At 41.7% G+C, this 23,072-nt stretch overlaps 1 long non-coding RNA gene across 1 annotated transcript in view; it reads left to right on the top strand.

The window, feature by feature from the left end:
* The window catches only part of LOC121357065, a 38,288-nt gene extending 15,222 nt beyond the window's left edge, over positions 1 to 23,066 (top strand). Inside the window, exons 6-9 of the long non-coding RNA XR_005955676.1 lie at positions 12,768 to 12,842; positions 15,033 to 15,258; positions 15,473 to 15,559; positions 21,895 to 23,066. This is a non-coding gene — a long non-coding RNA (uncharacterized LOC121357065). The remainder of the gene's footprint in view (positions 1 to 12,767; positions 12,843 to 15,032; positions 15,259 to 15,472; positions 15,560 to 21,894) is intronic.
* The last annotated feature ends 6 nt before the right edge of the window (positions 23,067 to 23,072 follow it).

The raw sequence follows: 23,072 nt of genomic DNA, 5'->3' as shown, positions 1-23,072 counted from the left end.
GCTGTTGTATCCTAGGGCACAGCAGACATCTCTGATTCACCTTTCTGCTTGTCCTTGCCATGAGTTCAGTAAGTATCCTTATTCATGTATGTGGTGCAAAGGCTATTCATGTCTCCCTGCCTTGCCTCTAAAACCTTGCAAAGAAGTGGAGGGAGGAAAGGGAGGAATGTTGTTCCCTCCATCCCACACATGTGCAGGGCCAGGCAGCAAGGCCTTTTGGGGACATGCTCAGAGTCACACAGAGGATCTGCTGAGGAAAAAGGAGCAGGCAACAGGTACTGTGAATCTGTAATTTCTGCACATCGTCTGGCTGCAGAGGTAAATCCCATGAAACCCCACTGAAACTATGTCAGACACACAGAGAGATGACAGGGATCATGCCTGTTCTTTTTTCAGTCATGCAAGATTTCTCCAAAATCTGTCATCTGGCTGCTAACAGACAAAGCTTCTCAAATCTGCAGTCAGTGCTGTTTGCTCAGGGCACAGGGGTGAAAAGCCCAGCAGTCAACAGATTCCTTGGAGTATCTTTAAGATTGTGGATCTTATAAAACAGTTCCCCTCATTAAAAAAAAAAAAAAAAAAAAAAAAAAAAAAAAAAAAAGAAAGAAAGAAAAGAAGCACACAGACTTAACCATTGCTGAGTGTTTCTTTAATAGAATCAGAAACAAATTTGTGACCTTGTGGCCCAGAGGTGGGAACACCATCTATAAACTTGCCCAGACATAGAAATGCATTCTGCCTGTCAGTAGGAGTTTGCCATTGAACATGTATATAAAAAAAGGCTGGTGTTACATTAGACCAACATTTTTTAAATGCCATAGCTCACTTTATATGCCATGAACCTTGTTAATGCTGCTAACAAGAAAATTAAAAACTCAAAGCTATAAAAATAGGAATGCCACTCCTAAGTAAATAAATATGCATGAGAACCAAATATTCAGATACAAGCTCTGGAGTGGCTCATGTCCAGGGAGGGAGAAAGAAAAAAAAACATTAACCTGACTTGTTTCTGGGGCTGTAAAAGCTCACTATAGTCAGCAAAATTGTCTCCCGTTGAGTCCTAGCCTTAATTTCACAGGGTTCTTGAGAATTCCACAGGATAACATGGAGGAAATCAGGGAGGGTGGGCAGCAAGGAATATGCCAAGGACAATTCTGTCCAGGAGCCTGGATGGGTCAGGGAGGGTGGGATATTTCTGTCTGACTCAAGAACAGATTGTTAATGTGGCAGCAGTGGGGAAAATGTTTCCATCAGAACAGGCCACCTACATATCCTGGCCTCGACTGTTGGCTCTGGATCCAAATTAATAGACCCACTTTGGGCCTGTAAAACCCAGACTGGGCTGTATCATGAATCTTTTTGACAGCCTGGACTCTGTCCTGGCCCAGGAACTAGTAATTCCAATGATTGTTTCTGTAATTTACCTCCTAACTACATATATTTGGAGTTGCTTATCAATGCAGCCTTTTAACCCTAAATGTAAGAATTGTGACCTACCCCTAAGGTTGGGCCCATCATACTTATGTGGACTCACCTCTACTTAATACTGGCAATTAATTTTATGTCTTCTAGTCCTCGCTTGTGAAAAGCAACCTTTTTCTTTTCCTTTCTTTACCTCCTGGAAATTTTGAATAGTATGTCTTAAAAGATAGGATATTTACATACACAGTAGACTTCTCTTAACAGATTTTGGCAAGACAAAAGAATATACAACTTACACACTTCTGCCTATGAATCTAGAGAAGGTTATAAAGTGAAGAAAAGTGGGAAAGAGAAAAAGGTTCTCCTTTCACCTTTCTGTGAATGTAGGCTTTGGCTTTTCCTAAGGTTTCCCTGACCCAAATCCATCTGGTGCCAATGTTAACTAGTCCCCATAAGTCTGATGGGCCCAAAATTAAGAGTAGTCTCAAATCTTGCTGAGATGATGATTTTTGTTGGAAGGCCACACTCAAAATTGCACTGAAATTGGATGCAACACGGGAACCATTGTAATCAGGAGCTCACCACTGAGGCCTAGGAGCAATTCTGCAGAGGGTCATGCTGCATCTTGTCTAGGGCTTTCATAAATTAAAAATCCATTTATATATGAATTTTAAATCAAAGCATGGCAATCCTGTGCTTTGATTTAAAGCACTTAGATTTTTCTCTTTGTCTCAGACATGGACAAAGAGTTCTTATGTTCAGAGTTCTTATTTGAGTGTACACCAGCGTAAGTCATGGGAAAGATGTTTTCTTCAGCAGTCAAAAAAACTCTCTATTAATGCTGCTAAATTTCTCACGCAAGCAACTGGGTAAAACTAGGATGGCAAACTGTTGAATTGTTTTTATTGTTTTATTTATAAGCCAACCAAGGCAGATGTGAAACCTGAATTTTCCAATGGGATATAGTGCCACAGGCAGATTTTTCATTTAGATTCCCTCTTTCCTTTGCCTCAGGAGTTTTCCAGCTGGGTTAGGCAGGCCCCAGTGTTTCTGCATGTGTGGGGTTTTTTCTCTGCAGATTGTTTCAGCACTGAGGCTTAAGTGCTGATGAAAAACTTTTTCATGAGTACTGACTGCTGTTAAAAATCACAAGAAAAGAGAAAACCTAGAGAAGGAGGAAAATACCACTAGTAAAGAATTTTATTCTAGCTGATTTTTATCTGAGGAACTCTAATATCATTCTGTAATTGCTCAGCTAAATAACATCCCAGTTCCAGAAATAGGGTGGTTTGCAAGAAAATTCAGTAAGTGGGGTTTTCTTGTGCATTACAGGAGGGCCTGAAGCCTGTGAAATTTCTTTGGTTATAGAGCCAAAGTACATAATTTCATTTGGAAATTCTCTCCAGTGGCACACTGCATGTTCTCCAGGTGCTGCAGTAACAATTCCATTAACTGCTAATTTGTACTGTCCATGAGGCCAGAAGTAGCAGGGGAAAGAGCAGAATCTGTAACTCTCTCTAGATTAGAAGACTTTTTTTTGGCATTTATGCATGTAACTGCTTGGATCCTCCTCAGTCCTTACAGCTCTGTGGTTCCTGCATCCCTTTTTCTTCAATACAATTAAAATGAGGATGGTGAAGAGTTTTTAGAAATATTAGTCAAAATTCACATCTACAAACACCTTCAGTGTGACTTATCTCCAGTAATGAATAAATTATTATTATTATTATTATTATTATGGAATCTCCAAGAATTGGCTCTCCTACCTTGATTCCTTCCTCTATTTCATTACTTACACTTTACATTATTTAGTGGCAAAGTCTTTCTTCTCCTGATTATAATTTAGGAACCTCACCCTGAAGTCAGGGGCAGCCCTTCTCAGTGCGTTCTTCACTCTCAAACAATGCTGAGAAATGTGAGAACTTCTTTTCAACATGAGAATTAGTCTTGGGACCAAATTTATGTTCTGTAGGCAAAGGAACAGGGAGAGAAGACAGATTTCTTCAAAGTCCTCTATCAACAGCAGGGTCCAGTGCAGAGTTTAGCACTTAGGAAAGAAGTAATTTCTATACAGACTGAATCTACTCATTAACGAGTAGAAAAATAATAGGAAAAGCTCTTAAACTTTGAGTTCATCTCCTGACATGGTACCTTTGGGGTTTTTTCCCCCTGAACTTCTGGGATTCAGTATCCTTTATTGCATTTTGAGTGGTCAGTGCAAAACACCAGTTCATGGTGAGCTGCTCTTCTGATGTTTGGTTATTGGAATTCAATGATACATTCTATTAGCAGTAGCACATATTTGTGTGTGGGTGTGCAGAGCTGTTGTGTCCAGCAGGAGGGTTGACTGGGTAGAAGGAGAAGAAAACATAGTCTTTTTGTGCTTCTGGTAAGTTTCCATAAGTAGCTCATCCTGCCTGGATGGGGTTTGTTATTTGTGGAGCAGTGGCTGCTGGAGAAATGCTGTGGCAGCCAGTTCAGCCCGTGTCTCACAGCAGTGCATGGAAAAGGCATTATCCTCATTTATTTCTGTCAGGGATTAGGGATGTCCATTCTCCCAAGGCTGAATTTGCTCTTCATTCTCATCTTCTTTTTCCTTTTCTTGTTGAAAGATTCAGCATTGCCTGTGGTACCCTTGTTCCCTGCATTCTTTGCTAGCAAAGACACGGCATGGCAGAGCCCTGATCCCAGCCTGAGGTCTTTCCTGACACACCCAAATGGAAGAGGCAGTTTTTCAGTTGTCATTCAGCTCCCCTTTAGTCTGTTTTCAGAAGGAGAAGGAGCAAAAATTAGAATGCCTAGTAAAAGGAGAAGAATGATGTTCTGCATTACAATATTCTGAGAACTTTCTTCATCTTACCTTCCTTTGAGATGTCTGGAAACAGCTCTGTGTCTCAGGACTGCCTGAGCAGTGAGGTGTCTGCTCACAGGTGGTATAGGAAACAGCACAACCTGCCAGGCCCTCCTTGCACAACTGCCTGTTTCCACCCCCAGCAGGAATGTTGGCCATCGATGTGTGCAGCATTCCCAACAGCTGCCAACGAGACTCCACAGGTGGTGTTAGGATGGGAGGAAGGGCTGGGAGAAGGAATCATTTAAAAAAATAATTCAAAGAAATAATTCAGGCAGCTCCAACTGTCTCTGTCACAAAATCTGCTGCTCCAGCACAGGTCATTGGGAATGATAGGAACCAGCCTTGGGAGAGCAAAGCTCAGCACTAATTTCGCAGGGGAAAAGCTGTTGCTGCTTTGTACCTGCAGGACTTTTGTAAAGCAATACCCTGTGCCTGGTCCATCCTCCTGCTGTCTGGTGCTAATAGTAACAGAAATACTGGGATAGACGTATGGTCCTGTCCCACTGGTCTTGGAAATGTCTTCTGCTCCGTGGGAGCCTACAGGTGCCAAGTATTGGTAAATGCAGGTGAGGTCGTGTCACCTCTGAGGACAAGGCGCCAATTTTTCATTCATTATCTCTGAAAAGCTACAGAGAGAAGACCAGAACCCACAAAAAGTTCAAACCTAAAGAAACTTTGCTTCTGTTTTAGGCAGCTCTTCTGCTGTATCCCAAGCTTGCTACCAGCAGTTCTCCTGCGAATGTAGATCAGAATGATGTTCTTGAGGGAAATTTATTTCCCAAAATAAATTAAAAGGGCTTCTATCTTTTCTTAGCTGGGAGACAAACCTAACAATGAGAAGTTCTAGGTTTTGGGAGAGAACGCTGAAACTCTTGATTTTGAACTCTTTAAACTTCCAAATCCATCTCCTGAGGAACCAATAAACGAATGGCAGTAAAAATTTCCAATCAAAGAGATGCAATATGTGGTTAATTTGAAAACAAATCCTTGTACTACAGATGCTGGACTCTGATTTAAACTGATATGATAACAGTGGTGAAGAAACCCTGGCTTCATTTCAGCCAACACATGGAAGGGTTTGGAAAGCACTAACTCATAGCTGGAGCCCCCAGGGAATATTGAGCCTTTGTGCCTCCCATGGTGCCATTTTTTAGCAGAAGAAGCAGCTTAATTTGACTCTTATCTTCAGAGGAAGATAAGCAGGAATTTGGTCTGAGAGGACTGGGCAGGTTTCCTCACCAGTGTTATTTGCTGTGTTTTACGAGTCCACGTGATGGCCCGGGTGTCTCCATGTGGGCTGTTTACAGCTCGATCACAAAGATAAATGAAACATGGTTCAAGCTGTTAAATTCCAGTGTCCCCTCATCACACGGCAAGTCATGAATTCTAACGAGAAAAAAATAATTTTGGAAAGTGATCTGAAGTGCATCTCTTCTACTAAAAGCATATCATTACTTCAATGAAAGTACTTTTGATTATGAATTTTTGTACCTGATTGTGAAAACGAAACTGAAATTTTTAATTGTTCTATAAATGCTAACTAAAAAAAAAAAATTCTGAGTTCTGAAACCAAAAGAGATACATTTAGATCATCAAAAACTTTATTGCATGGAATTCAGAAACAAAGTTTTAAAAAAACAAAATCCACAAAAACCCCACCTGAAAAACAAAGTAAACCCAAGCAAACGACAACAAATTAAGACATTCCTCTCAACATTTTTTTTTTTTTCATCTTTCTTCCAGTCTGGGAGAAGAAATTCTGCAAATCCACTCTGAACTCAGGAAAGGGAGGTTCTACCAAGCTTTCTGAGCTGAGGGAAAATACAAAAGGTAAAATGCAGTGACATCCAGATGATGCTGTGCTCAGTCACTCAACTTCCATGGAAGATGCTGCTCTCATCCAGGTCACAGCAGTTGCACTGGATGCAGAACATTTTCACCAAAAGGCAAAATTTACAAAAAGCAAGTGCAGATAAGCATTTAAAAATTTTTAATATCAAATGCTCTCTCTATGTCAAAAAATTAAGAGTGATTCCTTCACATTTTCACTGAGAAAATATTTGTTTCTTCCAATGACTCACTCAGATTACTGCTTCAAGAACTGACCAAAGGTGAAAGGATTTGTGCTGCCTTTTCTAATTCATCTGCTGAGCATGTTTGTTTCTAGAAAACTTGTTCATTCAGTAGCATTTGCTCTACTTTATTACAGTATTCTACTTGTTGGACTCTTTTTGCAGCTCAGTCCCTGGTATGAGCTTAAAAGTTTTAAGTGACACCTAATGCCCTGTTAAGTTGCTAAATCCTGTAATAGCATCTGGAAATTAGATCTCTCTCGCTAGGAGAATTCTTGGAACTGAATTCACTATAACTGTAATTCCCCCTTTACTTTCCTTCCCAGTCTTATCTCCTCTGAGACCTGACAGGCAAAAGTAAAGACAAGTTATGAGACAATTGATATAAAACCTGTGTCCATGTAAATCTAAGTCACTGCACATAAAAGGAAGGAAAATCAAAATTAGAACAGTACTGGCAGCTATGTGATAGGAAGCCTGGAAGGTTTTAGTTCCATCTTGCATTGGAAGCATAAAACAAGAAAATTGCAGGTAATGGGAATTTTGATCCAGGCAATGAAAACCAGAGACATAAAGGGGAGAGAAGAGCTAGACTGAAAAATTAGTGAGTAATCCTCTTTCTCTGAAAGGAATTATCTTGATTAATACTACACAGACAAAAGTTATTACAGTTTGTAAAGAACATCTGTGGACAAATGTTTCAAAAGGAGCTAATGTTAGACAAAAGTCGTGCCTGAATCTTTGCATCAAAATAACACTTCCATGTTTATACCTCAGAGTTACTCATTAAAGTTTGCCAGCGTGTTTTGTGTGGGTCGGGAATAACGATTTTGGGGAGTTTTGCCACTTTGAAACTGCCTGGAGAAATATTGGTTATAGATTGCTGGTTATGAAAAGGTTTAATAATTCTCAGTCTTTATGTAATATATTATTGACTGTTCATTCAACCCACACCAAGGTGGAGCAGCTGACGTAGCTGGAAGCCACTTGGATCCCAGCTCTGAAATGGAGGGAAGGATTTACATCTAATCCCCTGCATCTAAAACAGAAAATATTCGACTTCAGGAGCCAGGGCAGCAGTGCTTTGGTTGTGGTGCAGGAAGCTGGGGCATTACAGTGCTTGAGGATTTTTGTTATGGTGCTGCAGGGAGCAGTGCCAGGCTGGGTTTGACTTCTCACTTTATCTAAATTGTGCTCCAGAATTCAGACCTGCACTGTCTTAGTGCAGGAGTAGTAAACTCCCAAACATGTAGACCTCAGTATAACACAGCCAAGCTCCATGTAAAGGCTCTCAGTAAATCAGCCTGGCTGCAGCCAAACCACATGCAAAAGCAAGCTGTGAAACAGCCTCAGCATGGCCAAACCACATGTAAAAGCACGCTGAAAGGCACCCTCCACAGAGCCAAATCGCACACAAAGCCGCGGAGCACAGCACTCAGGCTTTGCGTGTTTATTGGAATAGCTCAGCGCTGTGGAGAATCCCACCACAGCAGTCACCTTCTCTCCCACCTCGGGTTTGAGTAGGCAGACAGACCCACTCCCAAGTCTTAAGTCATCAGGTAGGAAAAGTGGCTCTAGAGTTAAACATGGCGTAGTAGATTTAGGATCAACCTGATCCACATTTGAAAGAGTTGAACCTGCAAAAGGATCAAGCCCAGAAAGAGAAAAAAATTAATTTTTTTTTTATCTGATTGAGACAGAACTGGTATTGCTGAGTGATTCCCACTAATAAATCCTACTAATGTCCTTGACCACTTAGACAAAATGAGTCAAGAGCCAAAAAAAACCCCACCTGGCTCCTGTGATTAATCTTTCCATCTAAAAATGAGCGAGATGCAATTAGTAAGTCCATTTTCACTTGTCCAGACTTTAAAAAGCCATTTTATTAGATGAGAGGGAGAATTATGAGAACTGAGCCTCCAGTTCACCCATGTTTTGTTAACTTGCCGTGCGCTGAGCTTTTAAATGGCTTTTTGTTACACATTTAATGTACTATCATCCCTGCAATTCATTATTCATGAAATATTTTGGGGGGGTTACAGAATTTTTCTCCCAGTGAGACTCAAAGCAATTCACAGAGGAGTTCAGTATCATTACGTGCATTACATAGAGGCATGAATTGACCTGTCTGATGTTGTTCAGGAGGTCAGCAACAGGCCTGGACTTGGAACCTGCACCTTCTGAGCCCACATTCCACCTACTGAAGGTTGGTATCAGTTATCTGCTGCAGAGAAAAGTCCCAAAAAGGGCTGCTGTTTCTTGCTCCCTTAACAGAAATCTGGCGAAGAAGCCCTGTGTGGGGCAGTGGGTTTCTGATGTCAGTACAATATCCAGTTCTCTGGGGACCAGCAGAGGATTGTGCTGGGAAAGGCTGCGCACAGGAGCTGGTGGAAACACATTTATGAGCGTGCTCAACCAGCAAGGGTTCCTTTGGCTTTTCCCTTGCACTGTTCTGTTTGAACATGTCACTGTTTAATACGCTGGGAGGGAGTTTGGGAACTGACTTCTGTAGGATAATCTGGTGTAAGAGGATATTAGTCTACTAAAACCACTTATAGATTTAAAAATTAATTTATTTATTCAATAGATTTTCATTTTCCATTTCCACCCCCCTGGCTGAGCAATCTGTCAGGATATCAATGCTGTAACTTATTTACATGCTTTTCTAAGTCCTCTAAATATAAGATTTGACATCTCATTTTTCTCTTACTCATTCCAGGCTCCCCTTTGCAATCGTGCCTGATCATGCATTACCAGGAAATGCAGAAATGTGGAGCCAGACTGGTACTGAGCAGTACTAGCTAAGGTGCCTGGCTGTTTCCCCTATTCTAGTCCCAAATATGAGCTATTGCCAGCTGAAAAGTGTTCAAGAGCAAGTCTGGAAGCATGATTGTTATCACACCTTTTCTACTCCTGTGGAGAAAGGAGGACATGAATATGATGAATTCATCTCTCTCCATCTCTGACACCAGTTGGTACACTTGGCAGAGGACTGAGAATATTACTATTGTTGCTGTTGTTGTTATCTTCATCATTATAATTATGGAAGAGTTGCTATTTAAAAGCAGAACAGAAATTCTCTGCAATATCTTAAAAGGCCCATTATTGACTCCATGAAGTATCAGCCACTGTATTTATCGTTAACATATGACACACTCATACAAAATATTTTCTCAGGACAGTAAAAGTACTCAGGGCAATCTATGACATATAACAGTCCTAGGTGTAAAAAGTGATCAGGAAAAGGCCAGTGACATTTTAATTATTTAGCACAGCAACAATTCTGACTAGAGGGAAGAAACAGAGAGCAGGGTAACAAGTGAGGGAGGGGAACTATTGTTGTACAGTATGGAAATCCTGGGTGAAATCCTGAAGGGAGTTTGCCATTATTTGAATTGGAGTTTTGTATTGTTTTAAGACAAGGAGAAAAAAGTAGAGAGGAAAAATGCACAAAAGTGTTTAAATGTGGAAGATTTGCTTTTGCTGTCTGGTATTATATTCTGTTTATTACTGCACCATGTTATATCTGTATGTGTGCTTCTACATCTCATTATCTGATGGTCTTTAAGAAACTATGAGAACTTGAGAACAAAAAGCCAAACAAAGCCCATTTCCTCCTGCCAAATCTTATCTCTTTAATATAGAAGGATAATAATGAACTGTGTTGTTAAATATATTCCTTCTGTTTCTCAAGTTATAATTAGCTTTTAATAATCCCCACCACCACCAAATCAACATATATAAGTATTTTCCTCTGCTTTATGAAGCTAAAGGCTCTGCAGATCATAAGGTAGATTCCTGTCTCCCCAAACATTTGTCACTTCAGTACTCCAGCACATTGCTGTGGATAGAGTTCGGTTTTGCCACTTGCGATTGAGTGGGAAAATCTTCCCCAGACCTCAGCAAACGCCCCAAGCCTGAGCCTGATTTGGCAAGGTCAGACTGAAAACATCTCTCCACACTTACTTAGAGCAAGGCACAGCTCAAACCCTGCTTTGTCCAGCTGTCAGAGGCCTGAAGTGGGAAGTAGCTCAGGCACAAAGACAGAGAGATTGATCAACTAGAAATACATCCATCGGAACTTGGGGGCTGAGGTGTCTCAGATCCTTCTCTCCAGGGTTTTCAGCAACCATCCCTGACAGAAATACAACAAACACCCATTCTTTTATTAGCCCCTTTGGTATCTAATAAGGCTTGGTTTGACAGCTCTAGCTTCTGGATTCCTGCTGCAGCAGCCTGCTCCTGTTTGTATGCTCTTAAGATAGGAGTCCCTAGAGGTGGGACCTGTTAAGCACAGAAATACTGGGAAAAATGGGCTCAGAAATGTCCCTCTTCAGTGGGAGGTGGGAAAGAAAATTCAATTGAGCTACTCTACTGCTCTCATGAATCCAGGAGAGAAAACCCACAAGGATAACTTAGGGCTTCAGAGAGAGAAAATTTAGGAGTTCAAAGTCACTGTGTCTGTTTGAAGGCAAGGCCATTTCTGTCATGCCTTGCTCACCTCTAACAGATTCAGAAATTAAGGCTGTACCTCCCACAAATCCTGAAATATGGAAAAAGGAGCAGAGCCTGATCACCAGTTCTTGGGCAAGAATTGTACAGCCAGCAATGAGGAAATTTTATTTCCTGTTTTGTGAACTAAAAGGATGAATTTGGGATGAAATAAATAGGAAATTCCATGAAAACCCATGTGCAGAGGATTTTCTGACTGGCTGCAAGATCGGAGCAAAATTTTACTTCCATTTATCCTTTCTTAAAACCCACAAGTGCTGAAGCACAGCTCAGAACTCTACTTGGAAAGTGGAGAGATGCCCTGAACTTTGAGTCAGAAGCAAGAGAAAAACACCAAAAGTATAAAAAACTGTGGTTAGGAGTGTTCTTCTCCATGTAAATATATCCTAAAATCATCAGTGACCTTGAGACAGAGAATTTCTTTTCCCTTAAACTCTCCAATTTCTCAGCCAGTCTTCAGTCCTTAGGGTGTGCCCTTTGCCTTCATCCTTATTTCTTGGACAATCTGATCTATTTGCCTTTGGGGCAGATAACCTCAAAATGTTGGCACTCAGGGAAAATTGAATGGATTTGCTTCCAGAAGGGAAAATGCCCAAACAACAAGGAAGTTCTTCTGAATGTACTGACTAATTATCCCTGCTTCTTTTTTAATATATCTTCCATTGTTTCATACGGAATTCACACATTTCCAGAAGTACTTAATGACCCCATTCTTATTCTTGAATGATTTTACCTCCAAGTCTGTAACTTGGATATTGAGTACCCCTGAAAAAAAATGGACCCAAGACTACCAGCTGCTTGGAGTCTGCTTTATTCTGTGTGTCTCACCAGCAAATATTCTGGAAAGATCACTACCAGACCCACAAGAGATAAGGGAGAGCTTGAAATCTTTACTTCATAGTGATATTCTTTATAGTACTTTCCTCAGTGGCAGGCTTGCAGCAATGTAAAAGAAAAAAAAAAAAGTAATTAAGACATTACATCAATCAAAGAAGCTAATCAGAACAAAATGCTGATTTCTGTCTCCTGTTCTGTTTCTCTTTGGATGGAGAGCAGTTGCTGATATGTGTGCTGGACTTCTAATCCTTTAATGGGGGCACAGGCTTTTGAAGACTCCCTCTCAGAGGTGCTATTACCAAATATATGCTTCTAATTTAACTTCTCATGCCGTATTACAGTAGCCTGAAGCAATTTTAGGTGTTGGGTTTGTGAGAAAAGCCCAATGTTGATGTTTATCAGATGACCTTTTAAAGGGTAATGTGGGGGTTATCCATTGGCATGATTAAGACCATATGTAGGTGACTTTTCCCAGGCATTTCTTCCTGCTTTTCAAAATCCCATCTATTTTTACCCAAATTCAGCCAGGTACCTTTCAGCTCTGGTATGTTCATGGGCATGACAAAATGAGACTGAAGCAAAGCATTTACTCCTTTGGAGTAATTTCTGTTAGAAAATTCAGGAACATTTTCATGCATGAATACCTAGTGCCAACACAAAGATATTGTAAATAAACTCCGACTTTCTTTTAATTTTGACCCTTTCAAATATTTACAGCAGTTTTCCTTTCCCTCCTCTGCTGCATTGTCCTTTTTTACAAAGACTTCTTGAAAGACTGTGGAGAAATGACTTTTCTCTGTGAGATTCAGCTTTTAGTGATCTCGCAGGGATGTCCTGCTATGAAGCTGCTGAGAGACAGGGATTTGAAGAATCCATTATCTGTGCTACAGGCAAGGACAGAAGACAAATCTCCCTTGATGTTGTGCCTGTGAGAATATAATTTTTGCCATTTTGGAAGCTCAGTATTTTCCTTGTAGCTCATTGTCTTGGTAGAGACCAGTTGCTAATGTTTCCTACAAGTCTCTGAAAATGTATTATTAACACATATTGTGTTTTGTTCTGGTTTTTAGCTTTTTACAGACTGAAGATCTTTCTGCAAGTGGGTCTCAGCACCATCAGCTGGTACTGCTTAAAGAGATACCATGGTAAGATTCACTGCAAAGCAGGTGGAGATAAAAAGGTGAATATGGTGCTTAGATGTGAGCCAGGGAAGTGGGTGATGAGGCAGGAATTTACAGGAGCTATGAACCCCTTTAAGGGAGGAAAAAGGGCAAGCACTTTATGAAGACTTTAGGTTTAAAAACTACACTTAAAAGGACTTTTTCAATGGATTGGGACTTTTGTTCATGTAAGTAGTTTTTATGACTCAGTATTTTGAGGTAAGGTTACAGCCTGGATTGTCTAAAATAAATGCATCTTGGAGCAGTTCAATATTTAGAAGTTTTTCTGCCCCAGATTTATAATTTATTATTGGAAAGTATTAATTACTCCTCTGCTACCAACCATCCTAGTGCTGAGATTATGCTTAGGAGATACAGGTGAGAAAAAAAAAAACTTGAGACTCAAAATTATATATGTGTTGCCTTCAGAAAGAAATTAGGGGAGAGGTATGTGTGATATTGTAAAATAACATAAAAAGCCATTTGTTTCTGCTGATGTATTAAAGGGTTTTTTCCTAAGCATCAGATACTTATTAAAGTTTAGTTTAGGGTTTATGTGAAGGTAAACTGCAGTCAGACTCAAACTCTTGTGCTTAATTATGACATGACAGTGAAAAGTTGGTACTGTGACGTAAGAGCAAGGGAAGCCTGTCACTCAATTCCACTTGGAATGCTCTGACCTAGTGCTGTGTTTTACAGCAGAGAGTGGAGTCCTGGTTTCCTCGGGGCTGGGATGGTTGTGTCTCACAATCAGGTGCCATTTCATGACCACCTTCCTTCCATCTGTATCAGCCTGGGGTTACCGAGGGCACAGGCAAAATCAGGGCACTCACATCACTGCTGCTGCGGCAGCTGATCCTGCGAGCCCTGCCTGTTGCAAAGACCAAAACCCAGCTTCCCCACCTCTCTTCCCATGGGGAACAAAGCCAGTGGCGTTGGCGGCACATCCTGCAGGCTGAGCACTGCACAGGAGCCGTCACCTCGCACAGCCAACGCGCGCTCACACGCTGAGCCACGGGAATGAGCTTGGGAGGCAGAGCTCCTCAACAGCTCGGCCTGCAAAGGCAGAGAACTGCCCTGCCAAATTCAGGGGCAGAGCTCCCGGGGGCTTGGGCAGCGCCAGCATTTCACCCAGCTGATCACTGGCCTGCAAGCCTAGGGCAGCTCATGGCTTGCCTGTTCCAGGGCACTGGGGAGCTTCAGGTTTTGGAAGGGTTTGTGAAAGAGCAATAACTGCAGAGGCCAGCAGTCAGGTTTTACCTTTTCCATGGTAGTTACAGTAGCTCCTTATCATTGCACAGGCTGGGGCTTTGCTGGAGAACACTTATGGATCTCCCCTTAGCCCAAATGCATGAATTATATTAAAATAGCACAGGAATAGCTTGTCCATAAATTCTGGTAATAACAGCCATGAATATTATCTCACCAGTTATACTTCCCTCCCTAACTGTATTCCCCAGTAGCTTGCAAAAGATATCACCATAAAATTTAGGGTGGGATTTAACATGGGAATTTGGGCTCCTTAATGTGAAAGAAGACTTTGAAAAACTCCATCTTAGCAAACAGCAGCTAATAATAATAATGATGATAACAATAACAGAGATAAGCCAATTCATTTTTCCCCACCCAAAATATCTATATAATGAATTAGTTAATTGTATTTTATCTTCTGATGAGTGGGTTGGTAGCCTTTGCTTTGCGACAGACCCGGAGGAGCTCTCGTGCAGCCCAATGCCAAGAATATGTGTTACTTCATAATCTGTTATTTGCTTTGGATTTAAGGTGTTGAGAGGAAATTCCACAGCAATCAGCCCTAAGTGGTTTTGCAGTGAGCAAGTCTTTCAGTGCTTGAACATCATGTAGTAGAGGAGAGGGAAAAGAAAAAAATCCCTTTATTTGCTCTTTGTAGTTCAGAAATTTGCCATATATCTAGAGAAAAGCATTAAAAAACCCCAAAAGACAAAAAACCAAACATTTGAGTGTACCCAAATTAATTCTGGTGTCACTTCATCTGCCTAATTGGGCCTAAAAATAGCCTGTGGGAAGGTGGACCAGCAGCCTTGAATGTCTGAAGCAATTTGTATCAATTACTTCCCAATGTACCAGTCATGAGTGAAAGCCCTTGCCTGAGTGCCTCCATTAGCCAGGTGTCAGAGCTCTGTGTTTTCATTCCAGGCTTTTCTCTGGGAATGGTATGTGCGCTCACCAAAAAGCACCACAGAGGAACTGGAGCCTTGGCAGGACCAGGAGGGTGCCCAGAGCAGCTCTGCAAGGAAAGTGAGTGCCTTCACTCCTCTGTCATCACCAGTCCCTGAGAGCCATCACCACCCACCAAGAGTTCCTTGAGATAAGGCCGAGCCAGCTGGGAGAAGAAAGCCTTTGATATTCCCTGCCTTGCTGAGTAAGTATGCCATAACAATAATACTTTGAACTTTTACAGCACCTTTTCAGACCAGGGGCTGAACAAACATTCATTTCCCAAGCCTTGTACCACCCATTTGAGGAAACCATTTTGTTTTTTCATTGTACCACTCTGTCAGGCCAGACCTTCCAAAGAGCTGAGCACCCATTTTACCAGCACTGGAGAAATTGTTGGCTTTGTGTTGCCATTTCAGATACCTGTGGCCAATATCAGTCATGTTTACCCAGCTCCTGCCCCAAAATGCTTACAGCTAGACTTCTTCAGGTCTGCGAAAACTGAGGTAAAAAACTTGTGAACTGCTTTGTCTCCGGTTTATAACCCTCAGAGGTCCCTGATGAGAACTTTTTTGACAAAGCAAAATTCCATCAATCCTCCACCCAGTTTTAGTCAGGCCCTTCTGTCGTCTGTAGCCAGATTGCTTTTTTAGCTGATGTAAAACCTTGGAAAAAAAAGTAGATACTTTTGTTTTGTTCATCAGAGGTATTTTCTGTGAGGCTCTTCTGTTTGGAAACAAATCAAGAACATACTTGTCTCAGACACAGACATACAACAGATAAATAAAAAGAGAGATGCTACATCCCAGATAGGCATTGTTTTGTGCTTTGCTACTGCAGGCAACAGGATTAAACTTTGATTTCCATCTCCTGTCTGCATTCTCAGTGAGAAAATACAGTCAAGGCCAATTTTGTAGTCAATCTGTCTCTATGGAAAGTTGATTTCAAAGTGGTGCCAAATGTCAGTGAAGAACAGTTAAGGTTTTCACAGTAGCAATAACAGAGTCTTCCAGAGTGGGTGAGCTAAGAGTGCACTCTGCAGCCCAGAGGAAAATATAGGTGCCTTGCAGTCAATGGTGCATTTGAGGAGTACACACATTTTATGTTCTGAAAGAACATCACCTGTACAAGCATTCACAGCTTTCATCTCTACCCCTGCCCCTTTTCTGGCCAGAGGATCCAAAGGGTAAACCCTTGACATGGGATACAGCATTTGAGTCCATCTCCAAAGTCAAACAAGCCTCTGATGCCTTCAGCTCTCATTTCCCCTAATGTGACTGAAAAACAATAAATCCCCTTGGTCTGCTTAATTTTGGGACAAGGTAACTATGTTAGCTGGAAATACAGCTATCAGCTTATTCCTCTTCCTAAAGTATGCCAAAGTCTCTGGTCATTCAAATCCCAGTAATCTGAGGCTTGCTGCAGTGACCCCAGTCGCTAAAAACTGAAATGCAAACTTTAAACGTAGGGTTGCTTATCCAAGCCAAGTTTCTAATCTTTTGAGACTTGCCCATCACAAATCATAAGTGCAAAGTGGAAAAAAGGGGAAATTTGGAATGATAGAGCCTAGCTAAAAGCTATCAAATACATCATCTTTTCAAGTAAGGCTGGAATAACATGGAAATGGGATATGTATCCCTGATGATCTGTTGAACTTCCTTTAACATGTACCCCTGGGAAAAGAGACACTAAAGCCTAAATGTGGAAAAAAGAGAGAGAGAGACAGGCAGAAGAAGCAGAACTGTTTGAACAGTCTTTGAACTGCTGGAAAGATGTGCCACCCACATCACTTCCTTAACTCTCCCAGTTATTCAACAGCTGCATTTCTCACAGCTCATGTCTGGAGTGGGCCCACAGAGGTGGCTGGGCACATAACAATAACACTGACACTGGCGGGAGGGGGGTGCAGGGAAGGTGCAAATCTTTTGCCTTGTGTGTAGGTATGTAATCACTTAGCAGATAATCTCAGATTCTGTAAAGACAGTCATTCATTTTAAAACAAAGACGACTGCTGCCGGGAAGCTCTGATCAGTTTAGAATTTAGCTTTAGCTCTCAAAAAGTCCTCATCATTAACGTGAAAGATACCGGAATTGTGTAAATCAGAAGAGCCCCAACTTCCTTTCAACCCAGAGCATCAGTATCGTCTGACTGAGCTTCACTGTCACTGCCACCACAGGCTGACTGTTCTCCCTCTGAACAAGCCGTGCATCAATAAGGCAGCCAAAGGTGAAACGGCAGAAATCAATCTGCCTCTCATTAGTGGGATGAATAGAAGTGTACTGGGGAGAGGGATCGATGTGTGGATGAGGAGATGAGTTAAGAACTGGTTAAAAGAGTGATTGAAGAAGGATGTTAATATTTTTTTTTTCAGATAGTTTGGAATAAGCTTTGGAGGACTTTTGGATAATAGTGTCTCAGGTGAACAGTGTCACATACACTCCAAGTATAAACACTGCTTGATAAAAGGAGCTCAGGGGAGGTGTTTTCTGTGAGGCAGGTGCCTTTATGATTTTAGAGATTTCAGAGAGTTTTCAGGTAAGAACCACACATTTTCCTATAATGAGCACAGGTGTTTGTAGTTGCACTGGAAGTGAGCCATTGAACACACAGAAATATTCTGTAGGCATAAGATATGTGTGTTATTTATGTTTGCCTGTGCTCAGGCACACACAGGCCCACACAAATAGCAGGAGAGCCACTTATACATATTTATTTCCCTTTTTCCTTCTAGGTAGCATATTCATTGCTGCATTTGTAGCCCAAATTACTCACAAGGAGGAAAAAGTGATTTATCTATAAGCAGAAATAGAGATGAGGAAATGTTTCACTCTGGATGCAGTGAGAAGTGTGGTATTGAAGCAGTTCTGGAACAGGCAGTGTGGACGCAAGAAGAGGTCTTTTCCCAGGCCTGAGCACCTTGCATTTCTCACAACACAAATATGGCATTGCTGCTTCTGGAACCAGGGCCAGCACATTGCAGTGCAGCACTCTAGAGGGAGGCAAGGCAATTTGCCATGACACCTTTTCCATCTTGCTGCCTCACTCACTGTTGCTGTTACAGATGGCCAACATTTGTGTCTTAAACATTTATCGTGCAAAATAGAGACTTTTGCATGAAAAGTATTTGCTGCATCAAAATGTTTTCCTTAAGTTTAAATTTTCATCTTGTTTCAATCTTCAGGAAACATTTTGAAATTTTAGATGTTTTCTCCTTTTCGTCACCTTCCTTCTGCCTCACACTCTGTTTTCTGAACACAGTAGCTATTTGCCAGTGTTGAAGGGTTCAGTGGGAGGGTCATTTTCTCCTTTTTGTTACCACTTTTTTTATTTTTTTTCCAATTATTCAAGGCTTTACCTATATTGTTAGTGTAATGCATTAAGAATTTGGCTAGCATAGGATCTCAGCTTCCTGTCACACCTCTCAATGAAATAAGTACAAGACAAAAGATTATATTAGAATCATCTTTTTTTAATCCTTTATCTGAAGTTTGTTAAATTACTAAATAGATGTAAAAATAGATAAATATTTCTTAAAATTTTGACACTGAGGTTTTCCATGCAGTCAGTGGCAGATAGAAACTATTACTGGAAAGAAACAGAAGTAAAAACTTTTACAAGTATTTTGGGTAAAGGAATACCCAAAATTGTCTCATTTTGAATTCTGAAATATAAACAACTTTATAACTGAAAATTAAGTTAGTATTTAGAAAACTCCACTTATTGTCTCTGTGCCTTGTACATGCAAGTTGAGTGCAGGGTCTAGACGGGCTTTGGCTGAAAAGCAGCACTTCATGTTCACGAGATACCAAGAAACCTCATCTCTTCGCACTCGGGTTGCATCCCAAAATCAGGCCAAAATGAGCAGCTTTCAAACTCCTGATGAGCTAGAATTTCTGAGAACATTTTCTTATGAATGCAGCAGAAGATGTTGCTCCTAAAACAAAGCCTGTCTGCTCAGAGCTCCAGATTCCTAGGCCTGCAGCAGTCCTCAAGGAATCAAGATGTACATTTTTTTCTGCTGAGTGTATTTGAGATGTCCCAGTTTATTTTTGATAGGACTTGTTGCCAGGCTCAGTGTCAGCGTCTAGAAATGAAGATGAGATCCTTCAGCCCAGTGAATCTGTATTTTACATCTTGGTTGTTTCAAAAAAAAAACCCTGGAGTGGGTGGACTTTGCACCTCTCTGCTTCAGGTAGCCAAGATTCTGTTTAAAGATTATATTAGAGGTTTTGACTGATTTCAGGGGTCACCCTGAATCCTACTTGTGTCTCATGCTTTTTGCTTGTGGGTTTAGCATTTTGTAGTGATCCAAACTAGTTCAGGTCCTGCAGAGGTACTATGAGAAAAGGGATAGGTTCTGCATGTCCTTCCAAGAAGTTCGCAATATTAAGGAAAAGCTTGTTACAAGAAAGACTATATACAGGGATGACTTTCACAGAATATAAACGAGCTCTTTATTCCCGTGCAGAGAAGAGGATCAGCTGTTTCACTAGGAAAGGTCAGGCTTTTATGTGTGTCTTCCTACGACACCCATGGGTGAAGTCCTTTGAGAGCAGTTCTAGAAAGCTGCTGTTGCATTTCTGAGCATCTGAATGATGGTTATACCACCACATACAAATGGCCACTGTTGCCAGGATTTTATCATTTTTGGCTGTTATCAGAAGCTGATGCTTTTGGGCCATCCATGTGAAGATGGGAAAGGCTGCCAGGGGTCTGGTTCTCCCTGTGGTTGCACCCAAGCCCTCCCGAGCAGCAGGGCTGGGGGAAGGAGCACAGGGTGGTGGTCACCCTGGTTATCCCACTGGGAGCAGGAACGGCGGCAGCGGCTTCGCCACGGAGCAACGCAGGAGGAAACGCAGAACAATCGGCAGGGAAATCCAACCCAAAATAACAAGCTGGCCTTCACGAAAAGGAAAGGTCACTGTTTGAAAGCCACTGTTTGAGAGCTGGGAGGGGTTAAAAAAGAGTGAGTGGAGGTGACTCAATGCCTCTGCAGTTCCAAAGAATTCCTTTTTTATAAGGAAAACAATGCAGGAGAACAATGTGGATACTTGCAGCGCTTTCAGTCTGCAGATTTTTTTTTCCTTATAGAAAATAAATTGGAACTGCTTCCACAAACAAGAGGCATTGGCTACAGAAGAAAGCGGGAGCTTTTGTGGAGATTTAAAAATAACCAAAAGTAAGGAGTGCACTGGCAAAGCGTTCTGTTTTTTCAGCATTGCACGGAAAACACAGCACAGCCTCAGAGACTGAGGAAGGGAAAGTCTACGAAAGCAGATTGGGAGACATAATGTGGTAAACTTCAGATCTGCCAGATTTTGTTTTGGGAGCCAATGTTTGATGATAGGTTACCTCATGATGGGAAGTGGATTGCAGACTTTGCCAGCTCTTTACCCAAACATCTAAAATCTTTCAAAATGTTTTTTTCCAGTGGACAAGCTTATTCCAACAAATTATACTATCACGTGCTGTGTCCAACTCAGTCTGGTGCTTAAAAGTGCTTATAACTGAATGTTCATGAATTCCAGACAAACATCATGGTTTGCTGTGCTCATGCTGTACCTGGCAAAGAAATTTACCACACAAACAAAGCAAACTCAACCCCAACAATGCATTAACCTCCACAGGTTTAACTGTTTTAAGGCATTTACTTAACTGGTTTTTTTTTTTTTTTTCAGTTGATAAAGCAATGTTGGTGGTGTTACCTGATTCCTGACCTCTGTAATTACACTAGTGCCAGCATATCCTTTGCTGCTGGAGAGGGTTTTTGTACTGGGAAAGCTTATTTTATTTTTCTGAATGATAATAAGCGGCCTAGTATGCCCAAGTACACAGCAGCAAAACACTTGCTTTGACAAAGAGAATTTGGTGCTTAAAACTAGGGGTTTTATTTTATTTTACCATGGATGAGTCTCCAATGACTTAATAGTCACAAAAATGTCAATACTATAGCCAAAAGGTCTTTATCAGATAGATGTTGAGGAAAAAAAAATACACTGATATTTCTGTACTGGCTATTTGTGTGGATAAATGCCAGTTTAATTACTCTCTATTGGTTTCACTTGGCCTAAGTGGCTGTATGTTTCTTTATTTCCTTCTGCCATAAGAAACATAAAATTGCTGATTAAAGGTTGACTGTTCTAATATCCGTGTCCCACTTTGCTGACCCTAGTAGTTGTGCATCAGTCTGCATGTTTTAGTTTTGCTTTGACTTTTGCCATCAAACATCTCTAAAGTTCAGAGTGAGTAGAAATTACTTTTGGGATAGAAGTTTTGTCCTGTAAAGGTTTTCTGGCAAATTGTAGCTTGCATCAGTGAAAAGCTTACAGTAACCAGCCCATCTGAACCTACTCCACCAAGCTTTAAGGAGAGGAGGGACAATTGTAACCTGGTTTCTTTAGGATAAATCTCACAAAACGAGGGAAGGAAAGGGATTCAAAGCCTCTGAGGGGGAGTTATTAGACTGCACAATCAGCTTGAATCCTGGCCCTGGGTAGAACAGGCCTTAAATTCAAGATCAGACCTTTTGGTCCCCTCAAGTCAGCACAGAGGACTCCCCAGGGTCCCTCTCTCGAGGCTCCCTGGGATGGACACATCTGCAGCTGGGAAACAGCAGAGGAGCTGCACTGTACAGCTGTTAGCAGAAAATTTGGGAAGAACTGCTCTGGTGAAATTTGGGACTCAAGTTCAGGCATCAGTGGTGATGTTTAAACTCTCAGAATGGCTCACTCACTCTCTACCAGGCTGGTGTGGCCTCAGAGGCTGCCCCTGCTGATGGCAGAGTGGGTGCAAGCCTTTGCCACGCAGGCAGTGGTATCACCCCAGAACACCTTCTCACAGCAGGGACAGAGATGGACCAAGCCCAGCACATGGAAATGGATCCCTCCAGGTGAGCACTCAGGTAAAGTCACCAGAGAGCGTGCTCAACATGGACCAGGTGAGCTTCACATCTCCAGGGCTAATGATTCTCGCACTTTCAGAGCTAGGTATCGCTCAGCTTTTTTTCCCCCAGGCATTTAATCACCTCTCAAACTGCCCTTGGAGGCTGCTGTGCCCTGTGCACCTGAAAGCCTGGCAGGTGACCCAGTTGGTGAGAGGAGGACAGCTGCAAGCAGGCAGCCAGGAAAACATGGGAGTTTCAGTGGTTTCTGAAGCCTGAGGAATGCGAAGATGCCCTGAGGTCGGCAAGAGTTAAGCGCAATCATACAGAGGCCTGTCTGTTATGATTTAAGGTAGCTTAGTGAATATCTATAAAAGTAGGATATAGAGCATTGTGCAGGAGAAAAATAACGTTTTATGTAAGACACGACCCGGGGCATCATGCCCGGCTATCCCTTCCAGATTTGGAAGGATTCACTGTTTTGTGTGGCATGATGGCAAGTTTTGAAAAATAAGCTTTCCTCTTCTGTGCAGGTCAGATGGGTGACGCCTGGCAGCTTGTGCACTGCCGCTACATTTTCTACATTTCCAGTGTTCAGTCACTCTAATTACTACTGGGTCTTTCCCCATCGTGTTGTGAAATGCTTCAGGGGCTAAAAGGGGGGAAAAAGGAAAAAAAAAAAAAAGATCTAACTGTGGTCTAGACCTCAGGAGGAAGAGGAAGAAGGAGGCATCAGTTAGGACAAACTCCTAACAGAAATGGGATAAAGAATACTTGTTTATTAAATCTTACATATCTGTAGCTAGCTCAAAGATCTCTCACAGTCCTTCACAGTAGCAGAGCAAAGGAACAAGAGAGAAGCCCTCAGCCTAACCCATTAAAAGCAGCAGCAGCAGCAGCTTTGCGTGCTGTGGTGTGGCCGGCATTCACAGGCTGGCTTTTTTCTTTTGCATCTCCCACTGGTAGAGGAAAGTTCTTTCCAAGGTGGTAGTTCCACCCTTGTATTGAAATGTGAGCAAAGAGGAACTTTCTCCGTTGGATTTGGGTTCATTCAGAGCGCTTGTAAACAGTGTTAACATAAAGATAACACATGCAGGGAGTGTGCCGTGGGTTGCCACAAGTGGTAGAGGATTTTGGG

This window comes from Pyrgilauda ruficollis, unplaced genomic scaffold (genome assembly GCF_017590135.1).
Source record: "Pyrgilauda ruficollis isolate IOZ18807 unplaced genomic scaffold, ASM1759013v1 scaffold31, whole genome shotgun sequence".
Taxonomy (NCBI): Eukaryota; Metazoa; Chordata; class Aves; order Passeriformes; family Passeridae; genus Pyrgilauda; species Pyrgilauda ruficollis.
Note: the sequence above shows the minus strand (reverse complement) of the source record. Positions and strands in the feature narration are given on the sequence as shown.